Source organism: Chrysemys picta, chromosome 5 (genome assembly GCF_011386835.1).
Source record: "Chrysemys picta bellii isolate R12L10 chromosome 5, ASM1138683v2, whole genome shotgun sequence".
Classification (NCBI taxonomy): Eukaryota; Metazoa; Chordata; order Testudines; family Emydidae; genus Chrysemys; species Chrysemys picta.
Window position 1 is genome coordinate 34,005,989 of NC_088795.1, and position 19,051 is coordinate 34,025,039.

Below are 19,051 nucleotides of genomic sequence, written 5' to 3' on the forward strand. Positions count from 1 at the left end.
AGATCTCCTATCATACGCAGAATGGGAAAAATATCAAGATAACTGATTCACACAGCTGGAACTCGAAATGTTTGATCATTTCCTATTTAGGGATATAGTGAGGAATGACTAATTGGTTAAACTACCTGACGGAAAACCAGAGCCTGATTAGTTCAACTCAAGGGGACCTTTTTTATAAAAATGTATCTGCACTTACACTTTAGTGTTGATTAGGAGTGTAAGTGCTAGATTATGGATGATGAAAGATACTAAACTGTTACAAATTATCCTGGGTGCCTTCAGAGTACTCTAATCCACTCTTTCAGCGTTCAGTCTCACCTGTGGAAGCCTGCAAGGTTGTTAATAGTGCTCTCTGGAACCAACTGTAAGTATCAGACTAAAGTCATCCTGATAACTGCAAATCAAGAGACATATTATGTGTGTCTAAGAAATGTTGAATGAAACTGTATATCCGAACATAAACTGTAATTTCTCAAACTCAGGGATAAGACATGTCTTTCATTTGCTTAGCAAAACCTGTGCCTTGAGAAGTAGAGCATTTTCTTAAACAATTACCATTTTTCTCCTGAAATATGTTTATGTAAGCCCCAAAGCTGCAGACCTTTCTTGTGGTAAGTATTATTTATTCAGGTGAGTAGCCGTGGCAATATGGGACCACTCTCCTGAGCAAGTGCTGCTCAATGTGAACAAGGATTATAAAACGAAGGACTATCTTAGTATAATTAATATGGTATAAAGGGGACAAAAAAACCACCCACTTCTGTGATGTTTATCAAAAATGGCACATGGGGAAAAAAAGAATGTTGGAAATTTCCAAGTTTTTCCTCTATTTCTCTTATTAAAAGCTGCAAATATACAGACCATGAACATACAGTGCACAGCATTTGTTAAAAAAATCATGTAACAGCAAGAAAGTGATTTTTACATTAAAATTGAATACTTCTTTCAATTAATGAGCATTCATGCACATGAATTCTTTTCTTCATGCTTGTCTTGAGAAGTAAAAAAAACAAGGGGACAAATTCTGTTTGGTATACAGTACCAGCATATGCTGGGAATAATTTATTCTGAATGCACCAGTGAAAATGGGAGCAGAACTTAGATCAATGATTTTATATTATATAGTCTGTACATGCTATGCACATCTAATTAATAGAAAATTATAATAAAAATGCTAATTATTTTAACTTAAGCAAAAGAGATCAATAAAAGAAACAGAATTACAATGTGGTTTCAAAGAACACTTTAGAGAGGCTGATTTATGATCTGTACAGCATATTGTCATTGGAAACTTTTCAACTGACATTCCATACTGCTTTTATAAGTTGTTCATACTAGACAAGCATGTTTGTTAAAAAAAAAAGTAACTGCTTTAACTAATCCTCATTTCTGCTATCCAATATGCACATGTATACCAGTGAACTAATCTGTGCGTGTGAAGAGTTAACAACAGCCTCCACACAAAACTGCTGCCCTAGGAGTATCCTTGAAGCAGGAGAGGAGAGAAAAGCATGTTTAATGTGTCAGTGCCTGTAGCGAGTTTCATTTAAAGTAGGAGGATTTATCCCTCTCTACAAGTTATTTGTACAATAAAATAAGATCTATTAGGTCACCCAGTCCAGTCACCTGCCATTGTAGGATTGTTCCTTCACTATATTCTCCAGGGGAAGATTTTCAACGGCATAAATAGGAATTAGGACCTGATTTCCATTGGGCATCTAAATGCACTTGGAAAATCACCCCCCTATATGCTTTGTCCAGTCAGGTCAGAGAAATACTACCATCTGAAGCATGCACTTCAGGAACAAATTCTTGAGATTAACTTATTTCTGACTTTTTCTACGATCAACAATGTACATGAGCTTCCTCATATGCATATTAGTTTGGGAACTGTCTGGCTACATGGGATTTTACACCTCTTTCAGCTATATCATAGATCCAGATGGAAAATCTAGCATTCAAGGATATCATACTGATTTGCAATCCTCCTGGAGAGCTTTGTATCTACAAAGCAGTGAATGGATTACATTCATTCTTATATGTAGGGTTTTTTTCACCCATGACAGATATATGGATAATCTTCACATTATAAGTAATAAAAATAAATGCAAACCATTAATATAACTATTACATATTTTCTTCTGATCTTTCAGGACCTCATTGTATAAGAAAATGTCATACAAATGGTGAAAAATATTTTAAAACAATGAAATATTTACTGATGAAGTAATTCATCATTGGGTTACACACACACACACACACACACACGCTTGTAACTATCACAAATACAATTTGACAAATGAGGACCAGTATTACATTTCCTGCTTATGTATATGTTGGCTAACGTGTTTACAACCTGAAGTTTCAGTCAAAGGTTGCTTATTTCCAATATAATGCTATTTTCATTTACTCTGTTGGTCTATATCATCCGATGTAAGGAAATGATTAGGGTTGTCTGCTCAGAATAGGATAGCCAGAACAAGAAAGCATAAAAGGCACAACTAGAGATCTTTAAATGGTTTTAGGTATGGGTTAAATATGAATCATATTTGCCAAAGCACGGACATGAAAATCCTGTCTTCAGCCTTTCTGCACATGCTTATTTGCCAAACTAAAGTCAATGTATCAAGAACAAAGAATAAATCTGTCCAGTGTGAACAGAAACTTACCTACTGTTAATTTTTCAAATAGATGGCAGAACCAAACCTCCAGCTAGTACTAAGTTATTCTTTTTCTCTCTGTGCACTCAGAACTCCAACAGAGAAGAGAATAAACTTGGAAGAAAAAAAACTACTAGTGAAAGAATAAGATTCAGCTGTCTCTTTGCACCCACTTCATCCATCTGCCATGAGAACATTAGAATAGCCATTCTGGGTCAGACCAATGGTCTATTTAGCTCAGCATCCTGTCCTCTAACAGTGACTGGCACCAGATGCTCCAGAGGGAATGAACAGAACAGTGTAACCATCAAACCATCAAGTTATCCAACCCCGGTCATCCATTCCCAGTTTCTGGCAGTCAGAGACTTAGGGACACCCAGAGCATGCGGTTGTCTCCCTGCCATCAAATATAATCTTCTCTTTATTTTCTTGTGTGCATAGGGCCAGCCCTCTAGTTGGCATAAGTCAATATAGCTCCCAATGATGTCAACGGAATTACATCAATTTACACTAGTTATACCATAACGTCCAATTCTTATTATGCTCAGCTCTTACTATATACAGATGCCTAGCTTGCCAAGTGAACTACTGCATGAAGTTCCATGCACATATGTTGATTTTACAAGACAAATGGCGTTATCTACTAAAGACTAACATTAGAACTGGGCCCCACGTTAATTTAAAGAAGCTGCATGAGAAGTGAGAAAATGATAAATGATGTCCGAGTTACTAATAATGCCTCCTCAGGTGCCTATTACCATTTTAATTTATCATATTCATTGTTTTATTTACATAGATTTTACAAAATGAAACAGTAAAAAATTAAAATGAGCTGAATATAATGAGAGAGTTTTATTGAGCATAATTCAGGACACACAAAAGGTGTGTGCTTATTACAACACAAATCCTTTCCTGAAATCACCACATAAGGTTTCTGATTTAGAGTTGTTTTAATTGTCATTTTAATAATTGCACATAGTGAAAATGGTAAAATTCACCTCTGATACAAAATGTGGACTTTTTGCTTACAGCAAGAGTATATTGCATATCTGTTGTATATTCAACACTATCCCGTGTACCAAATTCTCACTGGCCTTACCCAGAGTTCAGTAAAGAGGGTGCTATTACAATTATGATGTTTACTACACCATGGTATTCCCTTTACCTGTGGCATTTGTATTATGCCTTACACACACATACAACACCAAAATTAACTGTAAATTGGTCGCTATAAATGTAAGTTTGTTATGGTGCCTGCTGTAGGTGGAATGATTGCATAATATGCAATAGAGATCCATAATGTGGATCTGAGAGAAGTATTTTGCCAGTATGTAAATACTTGGGACACATTTTTCATCCAAATTCTTGTCTTCAGGTCTGTGAGATTTTAAACCTTTTGATGTTTGGGCAACCTGTTCTTACACGATCTTTTCTAGCAACATTACAGGCCTCTTTAAAGAGCATGCACTAAGAAGTCCATATAAAAGGAGCAAATCCTGCCCCTACTTTGCATACAGTAGAGCTGTGCTCCATGTGGCTCCTGCAGCAATATGCAGGATATAATTTCAGGGTGAAATGGATAAGTGTATAACCAGTGACCAGGGACTATGAGTTTCCAACAGCCAAATGCCCACATACACAGAGATGGATTTTCTGCAGAGGCTGTTATCACCCCAGCATTTCAGTAGCAGCTGTGGAATATGTGGCCAGGAGAGAGGGGGATTCCATTACACAGAGGAAATGATTGGGCACTAACGATACAGGACCAAACCCTGCCTTCACTTATAATTATGCAACCCCACTGAATTCAAGGTTACATATGTGTCACTGAGGATAGAAACTGGACCATAATAGCTAATGTAGATAAGGCCCATTTCACAGGATGTATGTAATCAGAACAGGACTATAACAAGCCAACATAAAATATTATATGAGATGTAGCCAGCATTGTAACCTGTGATATACGTCGTAGTAACTGAAAATCTAAGAGCTCTCAACCTTTCCGTTCAAACAACTATTAATGAGGAATCTTAAATTGTTTTGTCTGTGAAGCAATTGATCAGTGGGATTATATATGATTCAGAGAACTGAAGGCCAGAAAGGACCATTATCATCACCTAGTCTGACCCCCTGCATGAGACAGGCCATGATAACTATTCATCCAGCAATGTAAATGTAAAGACTCTCCATGTCTCTTAATAAAAATTGGAAATGTATTTCTCTTTTACATTATTATGTTCTCAGCTACAGTATTTCTTAGAAAATGCATTACCATTATTGATTTCTGACAGCATGACAGTACTGCTTGGTTAGTTAATTTATTAACAGTATTTTGTGCCTGCTGATACCAAGGAATGCATCTGAGAATGTTGTAAAAAGCTGGTATTGTATTGTATTGTATTGCTGAGAAATTTTGAATCACTGCATTATAACTTAGGGATAGCTTTCGAGTGCTATCATAATTTTCTGTTGCATAGAGGTATTTTATATTAAGAATATACAGGCCATAAGCCTATTAACCATACACCATGGCAGGGTGGAAACTCGAAGGAGGAGAGTTATAGTAAAGCTTTCTCCAGGGCACAGAGCTTACCCCTTATCCATGGGAATGTGGATTTTTCAAGAGGCTGTCTGGAGCTATCTACCTAAAAACTAATACTCTGGTTGCTTCAGAGAACTGATGGCCACTTCACAACTACTATAAATAGGAAAGCCTTTGAGGCCTTGGACTGAGCCCAAGAACTTAGTTTAACAAGGGTGTCACACATGAGACTGAGCTTTGTTTACAGGCCATAGTCCATGCCATGGGTCAGGATTGCAAAAGCTTATACCCCTATCACACAGCATGGGTTTGTATCCATTGTCTCCAGTGGCTACTCTCAGGCTGGGTACTGGGCTGATGTGTGGATGAAAAAGGCAGAAAGCATCCTTTTTCCACAACTGTGGAATAACTCCCTTGTCCCTACACACCATGCTACTCGGGGCCACAGACCTGAGCCGCATGTCATGCTCCCCCTCCACGCTCTCCAATTCCTAACACTCCTTGGGCAGCGAAACCACACCAGTTCTGTTGCCAGAGGACCAATTACAGCAGGACTGTAGCACAACTGCAGACACAAAAGAAGAAGAAGGTCCATCTAAGCAGTATTAGAATTACATTTCACCTGAGTCAGGGTAAAGTGTTGGTACATTCACCCTAAGGACTGACTTTTGCTCAGCAATACGCGGGCTACAGTACAACAATTTGGTGTTTCCTTTTTTGTTGTTTAACTGGGGGCTTGGACCTGTGTTTTAAGGGAATATCTTAATACATAAAAGGCCTCAAAGGCTTTCCTATTTATATTAGTTGTGAAGTGGCCATCAGTTCTCTGAAACAACCAGAAGGGACTTACCAACCGATGTCTTCATGCTGGAGAGCTGGACCGAAGGGAACAGAAAAGACCAGGGAGAAAATGATTTCCTAGCACAGAAGCTGTGGAGATTCCTGCTGGGAAGAATGGAGTTACAATCCAGCTGGAAAGGCTATCCTGTTATAGGGACGGAAGAGGATGGATAAGGAATCTAGTTGTGGTGGAAGACACCAGAGTATGGTGAGGCTGCACTCCCAGCAGAGAGGCTGGGCGTGGTTCCCACTAGGAAGAGCAGAGTTTTAAGGACTACATGCGGTGGGGATCATATGGACTATGTTGTGGAACTTTTCTTACTAGACTATTTACATTATGTTTTGTAATAACCTGGCTCCCAGGAGTGGCATTATTCAAGCAAGAGAGTGTGGCATAAAATCCTTGGGCTACCTGAGAGGGGAAACTGAGGCAGGCATGCCTCTTATGCTGCAGCAGGGCACTCCAGGCGGGACTAACTTCTTACACCATCTTTTTAGGTGATATCTAACGAAGCAATGTACAAACATGGAAGCTGATCCTGCACCTACTGACATCAATAGGAATTTTGCCATTGACGTCAATGGGTGCAATATCAGGCCTATGGTAAAGCCTAGTGAATAGGGGTGGCATTCTGAATAATACATTTCCTCAAATGTTCAGCATCTGGCAGAATAAACTAAATATTGGAGGCATTTTCAGGAAATGCATTATTCTGGGCTTTCAAGGGCAACTGTTTTTCTGTAAAAACAGTCAAGTTGCACTTGCAGGAGGCTGTACCTATCCAGCTGTCTGATGGGTGACATGCACAGTCATGTACAGAAGACCTCCCAGAACTCCTGAAAGCACAGAGACAATGTATCTTTGTGGGGTGTGTTCTGCTGGCCAGTGCTCGTGGGACAGTGTCAGGACACCATCTCCTCTCTCCACAATTGCTATGCACCTTTCCCAGGGAACTATGTGTGGAGAAAGCTCCTGTGGTCTGCTCAGAGGAAGGTGTGGGTAAGAAGCTCTTTATGCCCTCCCCCAACACTATATGTCAGAGTTAGGGCAAGGCAGAATCTGGCCCACAGAGAAAAATTGCATGATACAGAAAGGAGAGAAGTCAAACACAGGAGTAGCCATCATCAGTCTGCTTGAGAACAAAGGGAATAAGTATATTTGAAAGGTTTCAGAGTAGCAGCCGTGTTAGTCTGTATCCGCAAAAAGAAGAACAGGAGTACTTGTGGCACCTTAGAGACTAACAAATTTATTAGAGCATAAGCTTTCGTGGACTACAGCCCACTTCTTCGGATGCATATAGAATGGAACATATATTGAGGAGATATATATACACACATTATGTTTTGTAATAACCTGTATGTTTGTATATATATCTCCTCAATATATGTTCCATTCTATATGCATCCGAAGAAGTGGGCTGTAGTCCACGAAAGCTTATGCTCTAATAAATTTGTTAGTCTCTAAGGTGCCACAAGTCCTCCTGTTCTTCTTTTTAAGTATATTTGGTATCAATACCAGCGGTATCCTCCAAGCAAGATAGTAAGAAATGAGATGCACAGAAAGATATTACATTTCTTAACAAATCTTAGGGAATTATGAAACCATTGGTCAAATTGTCATAGGTGCGGCAGGACCGTGGGATGCAGCAGAACCACCACTGTCCTGCTGCGGAAGGAAGGCCAGGGTGCAAAGAGGGTATTTGGGGTGCACCCCCTGAGTACCATACCTCTGCATCAAGCCCATGGAAGGGGGCACAAGATGTGGGAATTTTGGATACACTGGCTAAAGTGTTCCACATGCTGTGCCAGGTTTGAGATGGAGGGTTCTCTCTCTCCCACCTGGCATATAGCCAGTTCAGTTGGGGTGTGCATAGGGACCAGGATTTGGCCCCTAAATGAGCATGATTGAGTGAGAGGAAGTCTGGAACATCTGGGGAAGAATAATCCAAAACACAGATCTTCAATGGGAGGGGAAAACTTGAAAAACAGTAAAGCCAAAAAGACCTAGGAGCCATAGTGGACAGTAAATTATACATGAATTTGAAATATGATATGGCAGCAACAAAACTCAATGTGATTTTAGGCTGCATAAGCAGAAGCATCACAAAGTGAGGCTCTGTTACGAAAAGCAACTCCATAAAAATGGCACCAGGGGGTTCCACATTTATTGTGTCTCAATGATTTCCAGATCAAATTTACTCAGTTACAGGGCAAAGGAAAAGATGTTATTTCTAACTGCCAGCCCTGCAAGTTTACCCTGGTATCTTAAAGTCAAGCTGTGTTCTTTCTGGTTCACATAAAATCATCAGTAACCAGGATCCACCTCAGCAGGATTAGAGGCGTGATACCTGTTTCACCCATAACACACTTCAATTGGATCAGGGCCATTGATGGTGATGCATCAGCCAGACCCATCTTCACTTTCTTATTCCCTGATGAATTGGCTGTTAGATTTTTTTGTTGGTGGGAGGGTATGATGAGCACATTTGATTTGGAAGTCAATGAGGTAATATAAGCATGTGATCTCACCATGCTATTTTCTAGGGTCACTGTGGAGGGGGGAAGAGAATTGGGGGAAAAGGCGGATTCCAGAGGAAACCCTGAAAAAAGTATCTTATGGTACTAATTGAATTTAGTTTCTTCTTTAAAAGTCCACCAACATTTCTTAGTTAGAAAAGTATAAAAATATTTAAAATAATAATCAAAACCAAAAGAGCTAATTCTGACCCTCCCAACTTTACAAATGGCCTGATGTCTCTTATGCAAAGTTTTCCAGGGACAGTATCAACTCCAAATCTAATCAGAATAAAATAAAACTACATGAAAAGTTATTTCCTGTATTGCACTGCTGCCCCTGAGTCCCAATGTCAATGTCTGTGGTTTTGGAATCACTTTACAATATTAAAAAAATATTTTTCTTCCCCCTCTTGGTGCGTGAAAGACCCACACAGACAAAAGGGGAAACTAAGGTCCAGATTATGTGGTTGTTTTGTGGGGGAGGACCTAAGGAACTTTCACACATCATCTTTGTAAACTCTGGAAAGAATTACAGCCATCACATTCTATGGACTATGAGGCTGTTTCTTCCCTATTGCCCAGGGCTGCACAATGCATAATCACTCTCTATCCCAGGAGGCATTCTGTCTCACTGTGCAGAATCCTTTCCAGTGCTCCCTTTGGAGCAGGATGGCTCTACAGGGCCCCTTAGTATGGGCGGGGCCTACATGGCACAAGATAGCTGTAATTCACTGCCTATACATGGGAAACAATGAAACGGGTTATATAGTAAGTGCTGTCACATGCCCAGAGAACCACTGAAACATTATTTCCCCCTCTGGTCTCTTTTAGCAGTGGTTCTCAACCGTTTCCATACCTGGACCCTTCAAAAACCCATCTCCCATCTAGCTATGGTCCCCTTCCATTTAACACTGAGGGAAGGGCAGGATGGCCACAGCCTCCTGACACCTACTTGCAACCCCTCTACAGTTCATGGTCCCCCATCTTATCGTACTGTAATTGTGAATATTATTTCTAACTAGAGAGGGAAAACCAGAAGTGCAATGTCAAAGTTGTCCTGTAACCTGGAGGGAATTATAGACAGACTGATGCTTATGGAAATTCTGTCACTCCCACCTCAGCTCTGGTGGGAAATGAAAACTCTGCCAGTATGTCAGCTACAATGTTCATGGTTCAATATATTAACATTTTTCAAGGGTATTAATTAGAGACCAATAAAAACCCCAAAGGTATGGAGTTTGAGTTTGGAAAAATGGTAATATCCAAATTTCCTCCAAACCAGTAAATGACAATAACAGCAGATGAACAATTAAGTTAGATCCGTTCCCATTCTGCAATGTGGGAACTCAACCACACCTTAAGGAGAAGGGACACGTTATGACGGTTAAGTAGGGTAGGGAGCTGGGAGTCAGACCGTATCTATCCTATAACTTTCAGTTGATGCAAAGCCTCCACACTCAGGAGCATGCAGTTGGCTGCTTGCATCAGCACTATGCGTACTGAGCAGAAATGTCTGCATCAATGTAAAGTGTGATGCACCATAAGTAAGTATCTCAGTGCATGCCTTGCCACTGTCCAGCACAATGCCTTTTGGGATATTTTTAAAGTTCTTTGTCCAGAGATTTCAGGGAGCTACAGGTTAAGAACCCAACAGACCATTTTCTCCATTCCATGATACTTTCCACATCCCCTAATTTTTGCCTTATTATTTAAAACTCCCACAGTCCTGCACATCACTTTTCAGTCTCTGCCATCTCTAGGACAGAAGCATAGACCCTTCAGAGCTCAGCACAATTCTCATGTGCATTGCTGTTACAGGACACACCATTCTCCAGTATTTGCAGATCTCTGCTACAGTCAGGATGGCGAGGAGGACAATGAAGAGATGTTTGAGCTCAATAACTGGGTGCTGATGGACAGAACGAAAAAAATGCCTGGTTTCTGCTAGCATTCGTAGAGCAGCTCCACATGGTGAAGCTCAAGTTCCGGGTCCAAGAAACTAGCACTGATTGTAATGAAGGTTTGGGATGACAAGCAGTGTCTTCAGAACTTTCAGATGAGAAAGCCCACATTCCTCAAGCTGTGTGCCAAGCTCACCTCAGCCCTCTGGCACAGGGACACCAGAATGAGACCTGCAATGATAGTGGAGACGCCAGTGGTGATCATGCTCTGGAAGCTCGCAACACTGGATTGCTACCTATCCGTAGGCAATCATTTTGGAGATGGAAAATCCACAGTGGGGATCATTGTGACCCAAGTGTGTAAGGGCATTAAATATTTCCTGTTACACAGGCCTGTGTTGCTCAGTTACATGCAGGAATTAGTGGGTGGATTTTCAGCAGCAGGTGGGGGGACAGACAGTGGTGGGGCAACAGATGGCACCATCTCTCTCCTGGCAACAGCCCAACTTCATATTGAGAACATCACCAGAAAGGGATACTTTTCTATGGTTATGCAAACGCTAGTGGATCACTGGGGGCTCTTCACTGATATCAGTGTGAGCTGGTCAGAGAAGCTGCTTGATACTTGCATCTTTAAGGACACCAGTACTTTTCAAAAACCTGCATGGACGTACATCTTTCCCCACCACGAGATTACCACTGGAGACAATGAAATGTCAGTAGTGATTCTGGGGGACCCAGCCTACACCTTGCTCCGCTGGCTTGTGAAGCTGTACAGTGGCCACCTTGACAGCACCAAGGAAAGAGTAATTTATCAGCTGAGTGGGTGCAAAATGATTGCAGAGATGCAAACCTTGCTCTGAGACTTTTAGGGATGTTTATGAAAAAAAGTAGGGAGAAATTAGGGAGGTTCCTTGGACCTCTCTCCCACCCTTTGTGCTATCCCCACAGAAAGTGGCCTCTCCCTCTCCCCCTCCCCTTCCTCGCACCTCACCCCGCAGAATTTGGGACCTCTCCCGCAACCCACCTCCCCTCTCTGTCTACGGTCAAGATGATGGCTGGCCCCTACCCTTGTTGCTCCATGGCCCCTCACTGCCAAACAGGGAGGAAGGGAGAATCAGTCCTAGGAAAGTTTCCCTCCTGTGCAACTCCTATGGGTCTTAATTCCCTTGGCCAGTTCCAGGCTTGGACCTCCTTCCCAGGATTACCCTCCTCTTCTCCCTCCTCTGCCACCACCACCTCCTCCTGCCCCTCCATCTTCTTCTCCCCAACAGACTGTGCAGTGAGGGTCCAAAAGGTGGCAAGCCACAGCTGGGGCACTGAATTCACTGCCCAAGACACAGGCTGTCTGTTGCATTCTAACCACCCACTGTGGACTCTGCTGGCATGCTTTAGATACGTAGAGTATGTTAAGATAGTCCAACAGGGTTCACATGGATCAATTACATGACAATACATAGCCTGTGGCTTGGGTGGTGAATCCGCAGTGCCCCAGCACATTCAACATCACCATAGCTCACCTCCTATCAGACCCTCACCGTGCAGTCTGTGCATGTGCCACAGGAGAGGCAGAGAAGAATGCCCCCCACTATTTGTTGTGTTGGTGACCCAGGTGCTGGTGAGTGACACACACACACACACACACACGCCATATATGCTGAACTTGCAAAATTTGTAGATTTAAGCCTGAAATAGTAATTTCATAACTACACATAAAAATTGGGAGGATTACAGAACATTAGGGAGGGTTGGTATCTCTGTGACCGTTGAACGTGCTTTTGGGAGGTTGAAGCAACATTGTAGTTGTTTACTCAGTAGACTGGATCTCAGCAAGAAAAACATCCTAGTGATTATAGCTGCATGATGTGTACTGCATACTATCTGTGAGGCAACAAGGGAAAAGCTGCCTCCAGGGTGGAGGGGCAAGGTTGACCGGCTGTCTGCTGAATTTCAACAGCCAGACATGAGGACTATTAGAAGAGCCAACCATGGAGCTCTGCAGCTAAGGGAACCTTTAAAAGAACATTTTAACAGTCAGCCACAGTGCAATTCTCCATTGCTTTCATGAAATATTCTCTCTCTTGTGTACTTTAGATTATATCTTGGTTGGGTCTTTGCCTGCTGCTATGAATTGTGTAATGCTTGGTGTGAACTAATAAAGATCCTCTTAATTTCCAAAAATAGGACTTTATTGTGTGCAGAACAGCAGTTAAAAAATTAAAGTGCAAACACACACATACAAGGTTAAAAAACCGTTTACCAACACTGTTAACAGGAACAACCATAGTTTACAATCCCAAGTGAACATGGAAGTAAACAGTAAACATCTCAGGAAGAGGATTGCAGAGTATCCTCATGAAAGTTTCATCGAGATCTCTCAAGAGGATAAAAGAGAGACCCCTATTCAGATAAACAGAGTACTCTGCCTGGTCCTGACACATAGCCCAACGAGCCAAAGAAATGAAATGATGACACTGATTCTACCTCTGTTTGTTCTACCTCTATCCAAGCACAAGATACTGACCTGATGTGGACTGTGAAACCAGACTGCCATATTACTATTTTTGAACTTATTCCCTAACATTGTATTTTACTACATTATATCAGTGTAGCAATGAAAAGTTGATACCGGTGTCTTAACTTATGGACAAACCAGGCACCATTTTTAAATGGGGAACAAAGGTGAGAGGCGAGAAGGAGAGAGGGAGATGAGGTTTAAGGGAAAGGAAAAGCCAAAAATATTTTTTTACAAGAAATAATGCACATACTCACTTACCTAAGCTCCCTTCCCCTTCATGAGTGTGCTCATCTGCTCTCACCTGGCTGGACTAGCTAGACTCCTGTGGAGTGTCAAACAATTCCTGGCGCTCTCCAGTTTCCTGCTGAATCTCCCTTCCCAACCCCCTCCTCGTCACTGTTCACGGCAGGGGTCTCGGGCTCCTCTAAGATATCCACAGTGGTCTGCAGGGTGCTGGCAGGGGGTCACTGCAAGTATGGCATGCAGCTCATCGTAGAAGCAGCTGGTCTGCAGGGCAGTAACAGATCTTGTTGCCCTCTCACACATCGTGGTTTGCCTGGCATAGTTCCTTTGCTTTCACACAGTGGTGCTGCATATCTCTATTGTGCCCCTTTGCCAGCATCCCCCATGCAATTTGCTCCTGGATGTCGATATTTCTACAGCTGGTCCATAGGTATGGTTGCACAGCCTCACTCCCCCACATCCCGGGGAGATTCAAGACATCTTGCCTATTTCAGGCAGCAGCATGTCGAGTAGCAATCTGTGTGCGTGGAGCTGGTATGGTCAGTTGGACAGCAGGATGAACATGAGAAAGGTGAGCTGCTAGCTGTGCTAACCAAGCTAGGCACTCAGTAAAAGGCATTTCAAAAACACAAGGGGTTTTAAAGTGAGGTGGTGTGCTTCTCGTCTCTGTGAATGCTGGGCAGTGGAATTCAAAATTGTAAACAGAGCAGTCGTTGTTGTGGGCATTGAGGAACACCAGCTGGAAAACGTTTAGGGTCAACACAATTAATGGAGTGTCTACACTCACACTGCATCGACCTAAGTCAACCGTGGCCCCTCATCATTCGGGGAAGTGGTAGTGTTAATGCATTGTTGTAATGGGTCGCTTATTCAGCAGGAGAAAAATTTTAGTGTACACACATGCATAACGGTCGACCCAAGTGGACTTACGTCATCTAACTTTGTAATGTAGACCAGGTCTCAGTGTAGATGCACAAGGAGCAGCCCTATGCCTCCACTGGTCCCAGAGATCTTGTGGCTCTTGGGGCATCAGCAGGTTTTTTGGGGGTGGGGGCCGCTATGTCATGGGAGAGTGTAGAAGAAACACCATAAATCATCTCTCTTCCCCTGGAACAATGCCAGGGAAACTCCTCGGGGGAACTTTGCATTCCGGTACTATGGAGGCCCTGAGATACTAAGGTGAAGGGGACCATATAAGTACATAGACAGACAAGATGGGTGAGGTAGTATCTCCTACAAAACTTAACCATGATGAAAGTAATAAGGAATCAAACAGGGTTCCAAAATACCCGGTGAATTTATCAGAGAATCCCTGCTATAGAATTGCATAGGATGGTATAAAAAATTAAAAATGTATTTTGTTTGTTATTAAATTCCATTCAGGATAAAAATTAGTAGGTGACTGTAATTTCACTTAGAAGGGCCAATCAACCAGTCAGAATACGGCTTTTGATAATTAGGGCCAAATTCTTCCCATCACTCCCATTCAGTGGTAGCAGACTTAGGTCAATGCTGAGCACTTTTCAAAATCGCTCTCTTCCTTTCACACACACACACACACACACACACACACGTGTGTGTGGATACAAAATCAATAATCTGCCTCAGGTTATGAAATTGATAGCTCCATGCATTTAATTTAATAATGGCAAAAATGACATTCAGCATTACTTCAGTTCTAATTTTTACCATGTAGCCCTTGAGGAACTCTGGTCCAGCCAATCCATGCTCAGAAGCCTGGGTGGAGGACACAAAGTGGCTTTTAGAAGCTTTTGTAGCCCCTGGATCCTAGGGCCCAAAGTAGATGGAGTGGAACCAGAGACTGGGCAGATCAAGTGTTCTCAGTTTACATCTCAAATCAAGCAATACAAGTTTAATCTAGCTTCTTTCTGCTTCCTACATTATCCTCACCATGCATCAATGACAATTACGATTCTGGCTGGAGCTAGGCACCCAGTTCCTATTGAATCTCCATATGGTCAGGGAGTCTAGCTCTCTGGGGGTTCTTTGGAAACACCATCCTCTGTAATCCGAACATGTAGGCGTATGCATAAGGCAGAAGAGAATTGTTGTCAAATATTTTTTCCCCCTAACACAGAACGACTTTGGTCTAAACATTATAAATGGAATTACAGTTTGTACTCTGAAGCAATTTAGGTCTTTCATACTACAGTATTTGACTATAATGGAGTTTCAGCATGTCCATGTTCTTTAGATGCAATTCTGCCGAATTGTTTGTTGGCTATTTCACCACAATGCTGCCTTTAAACTACTGATAGGTAGCCCTCCTCTCCCGCCCCAGTAAACTAAGCAGATACACTGAAGATTTTAGGGGCAGATTTCCATAGTGGCTTCCACCTGACCTCTAATTTGGAGGGCCCCAACGCTGTGGTTTGCATAAACACACAGCATTTGTTAACACATACTGAGCAATCAGACATCTAACTGCCTGATTTGAACATGTAAACCCAAGTTCTGAAGGCCCCAAACTACCAGTAAGTGCTTAAAATAAGATCAAAACCAGACTTAAACAATTACTATGTTGTGCAATTATATTCTCTCTCAGATTTATCCAATAATATCTTTTGTAACTTGGTTTCAAAAATATATCTGATACTGGTCACACTCTGTATCCTACAAAGGTGACATTATAACTCAAGCTTGTGCTGCTGACTGGTTATTTCCTAAACTTCTCATTGGTGGTTTTCAAAAAAGATGCATTATTTCATACATTTCCATTTTTTAGACAGAAAGCCATAAAGATGTAAATGAAGATGACACAAAAGTGAATTATATACATTATCATAAAATTGCTCTATAATAGGCTTTGCAGGCAACTGCTAAGACCCTTATATTAGCAATTATTTTGCTCAAGATGCATAGAACTAAGCAGCCAAAAGGAACAGAATGCAATGCAAGTGGAGGTTTTAGAGGTTCAACATGCCAACTGAATAGCTTTCTGATAGAGAAAACTGATATGCAGGATCCAGTTTAAGTAACATTTAAAATTACGGTGAAAAAATTATCTGTGTGCGCGCAGGAATACACAAGTTCAACAAACAAAACATTTCTGGTATCAAACTCTGCATTGTGTTACGGCATATCTTGTACATGTCCATCTCACTAGAACATTTATAAAGAACTTCTACATGAAGAAGCAAACATTTAAAAAATAAAAAAAGCCTTATGTTCTCTAGGCACTTGAGAAACATCAGGGAAGGGTGAATTTCCCCTAGTTCATGTGAAGGTTAATAAGGCAGAGACAAATAAAAAGACAGAAAAGAAAAGAATGATTCTGAGAGTAAAAAAAGCTCTCATAAAGATATGATAGAGCAGTTACCGGATAGCCATTTCGCCCTGGTTGACCCTGGTTGAATGAGATGAAATGGGTATGACACACATTAAGAGCATATTCATGACATGTGACATTACCAACATGTGCAGTACACTAATGTTAAATTCGAATAGCCATTGATCCTATACACTTGATTATATTGTACAGATGAACAAGTATGGCATAGATATATATATATACACAGTGAACAATATTTTTTTTGACAAGGCACATTATTCAAGATAAAACATAGTCAACATTAAAAATAACTAACAAAAGGGCCACTTACTGCCTTTGATCCTTGATGGAACTCTTGCTATCAGTAGGAGTTATATATATAGATTGAGTGGCAGCACATGGCAGAAAGAGAATAAGATAGATGGAAGGTGTGCTGCCTATAGTATGTCAGTATCAAGGAAAAAATCATAGTAAGCTCTATTGGGTCATAAAAAATAAAAACCACGGGACTTGGATTGTCATCCTGACACACTGGTTATAGATAGGAAAAGGCAGCTAAAATTTCAGCGGTCATCTTTGAAGATGCAATAGCTACCCACAGCTACTACACAATGGTACCTAAGTTACCATAATTATTCACTATTCTAAATATAGAGAACTATTGTGGGATCCCAGGTGATAACCACAGTCTAGTTTTTAAGGGTAACTACTATGTACACAGGGTCAAAGCTAGAGTAAAACATTTTCAGAAGTGATTTAGGCAATTGGGAGCCTAAGTCCACTGACTCCCAATGAGACTTAGGCTTTTAAATCACTTTTGAAAATGGGATTTAGGTGCTTTTGAAAATTCCATCCTTCAGAGAATAAGTCTCATTGAAAGTCACTCCTACGTGCCCAAGTCACTTTTGAAAATAGAGCTTAGGCTCCTAAGTCACTTAGAGGCTTTTGAAAACTTTACCCATAGTCCTCAGAGTTAATTCTGGGTTATATTAATAATGTATGGCTCTACTTTTTTTTTTTAAATGGAACTGTGATAAAACAATAGGGAGATGATATCAAGGAGTAAAGATTTGCATACTCAGAATTCACTATCTGCTTTGCTAAATTCTCTTGCTGTAGGAAAATCATTTATATCCTGATTAATGCTTGATCTTTGCATTTTGTGAGAAGAAACTGCAAAAAATATTTAGGAAATCAGCATTTCCTTCATTTAAAGAGCACTAGTGTGCATTAAGCCTGCTCTTTCGCTGATAGCCTGTCAGATGAGTTGCCAATGTGAGCCACTGAGCATTTTGACAATTTAGAAGTTAAAATGTTTCTTGTAGCATTACTACTCGGTAGTTACAGTTAACGCTAAAATGATTGTGTCAGACAACATAAATTCAGGATATTAATTAATTATTATAAAATACATATGCCATTCAGTTGACAAGATGATCTGGTCGTGAAAGTAAGACTGTCGAAATGCCAACCCATGACAAATCCAAGGAAATAAAAAAGCAAGTCTCCTAAAGTAGCTTTACAGGGGATATTATTCTCATGATTGCATTGTTACCTGCGGATGGTATAGTATCACAATAAATACGGATACTTTAGATACATATTTTAAATACTATACTTAGAAAAAGAAGAAGTGTGACTTAAGTCTGGAAAGGTGCGGACAAGAAAAATTGAATTATTTTGTCAGAAACAAATTTATGGCCAGATTTACCACCCTTACTAAAACTGAGTATTATTTTTTACTATTTGTATTACATCTAGTGGCTGCAGTCTGGATAAGGGCTCTATTGCCGTAGGCATTGTACATACACATAACGAAAAGACAGTCCCTGTCTCAAGGAGCTTATTTTACCAGAGTAAGTTACTATTCAGTGCAAAAAGAACAGGAGTACTTGTGGCACCTTAGAGACTAACAAATTTATTAGAGCATAAGCTTTCGTGGACTACAGCCCACTTCTTCGGATGCATATAGAGTGGAATAAATATTTACAATAAATAATAAATAAATATTTATTCCATTCTTCGGATGCATATAGAGTGGAATAAATATTTATAATAAATAATAAATAAATATTTATTCCACTCTATATGCATCCGAAGAAGTGGGCTGTAGTCCACGAAAGCTTATGCTCTAATAAATTTGTTAGTCTCTAAGGTGCCACAAGTACTCCTGTTCTTTTTGTGGCTACAGACTAACACGGCTGCTATTCTGAAACCTATTCAGTGCAAGTAAAGGTTGCTGAATCATTTCCTATAGTTATATAGTTCAGCCTTCTGGCACGGTTACTGATTAACATTTCTATACCAGACCGAACAGACATTAATAACTAGTAGACAAAATGAACAGAACATACTTACATGCTATTCTGATCCAAAAATGCTATCTGTAGGGCCGAGGTAAAGTTTTACTGTTTCAAAGGTTTGTTTAAAAAAATAAGTTTCCAAACAAATCATTCAACTCCAGCAAAATTAGTAAAAGTTTACACTGTACTAACAATAACTGTCAATTTCCTCTGGATCAAATATAATCCGTTCACC

The 19,051-nt window shown here is 40.7% G+C and overlaps 1 protein-coding gene across 1 annotated transcript in view; it reads right to left on the bottom strand.

Moving 5' to 3' along the window:
* Positions 1-16,582, bottom strand: part of COL25A1 (collagen type XXV alpha 1 chain) — a 203,092-nt gene extending 186,510 nt beyond the window's left edge. Inside the window, exon 1 of the mRNA XM_065596206.1 lies at positions 16,562-16,582. The gene's annotated coding sequence lies outside the window, so the exon portion shown is untranslated. The remainder of the gene's footprint in view (positions 1-16,561) is intronic.
* Positions 16,583-19,051: the final 2,469 nt, after the last annotated feature.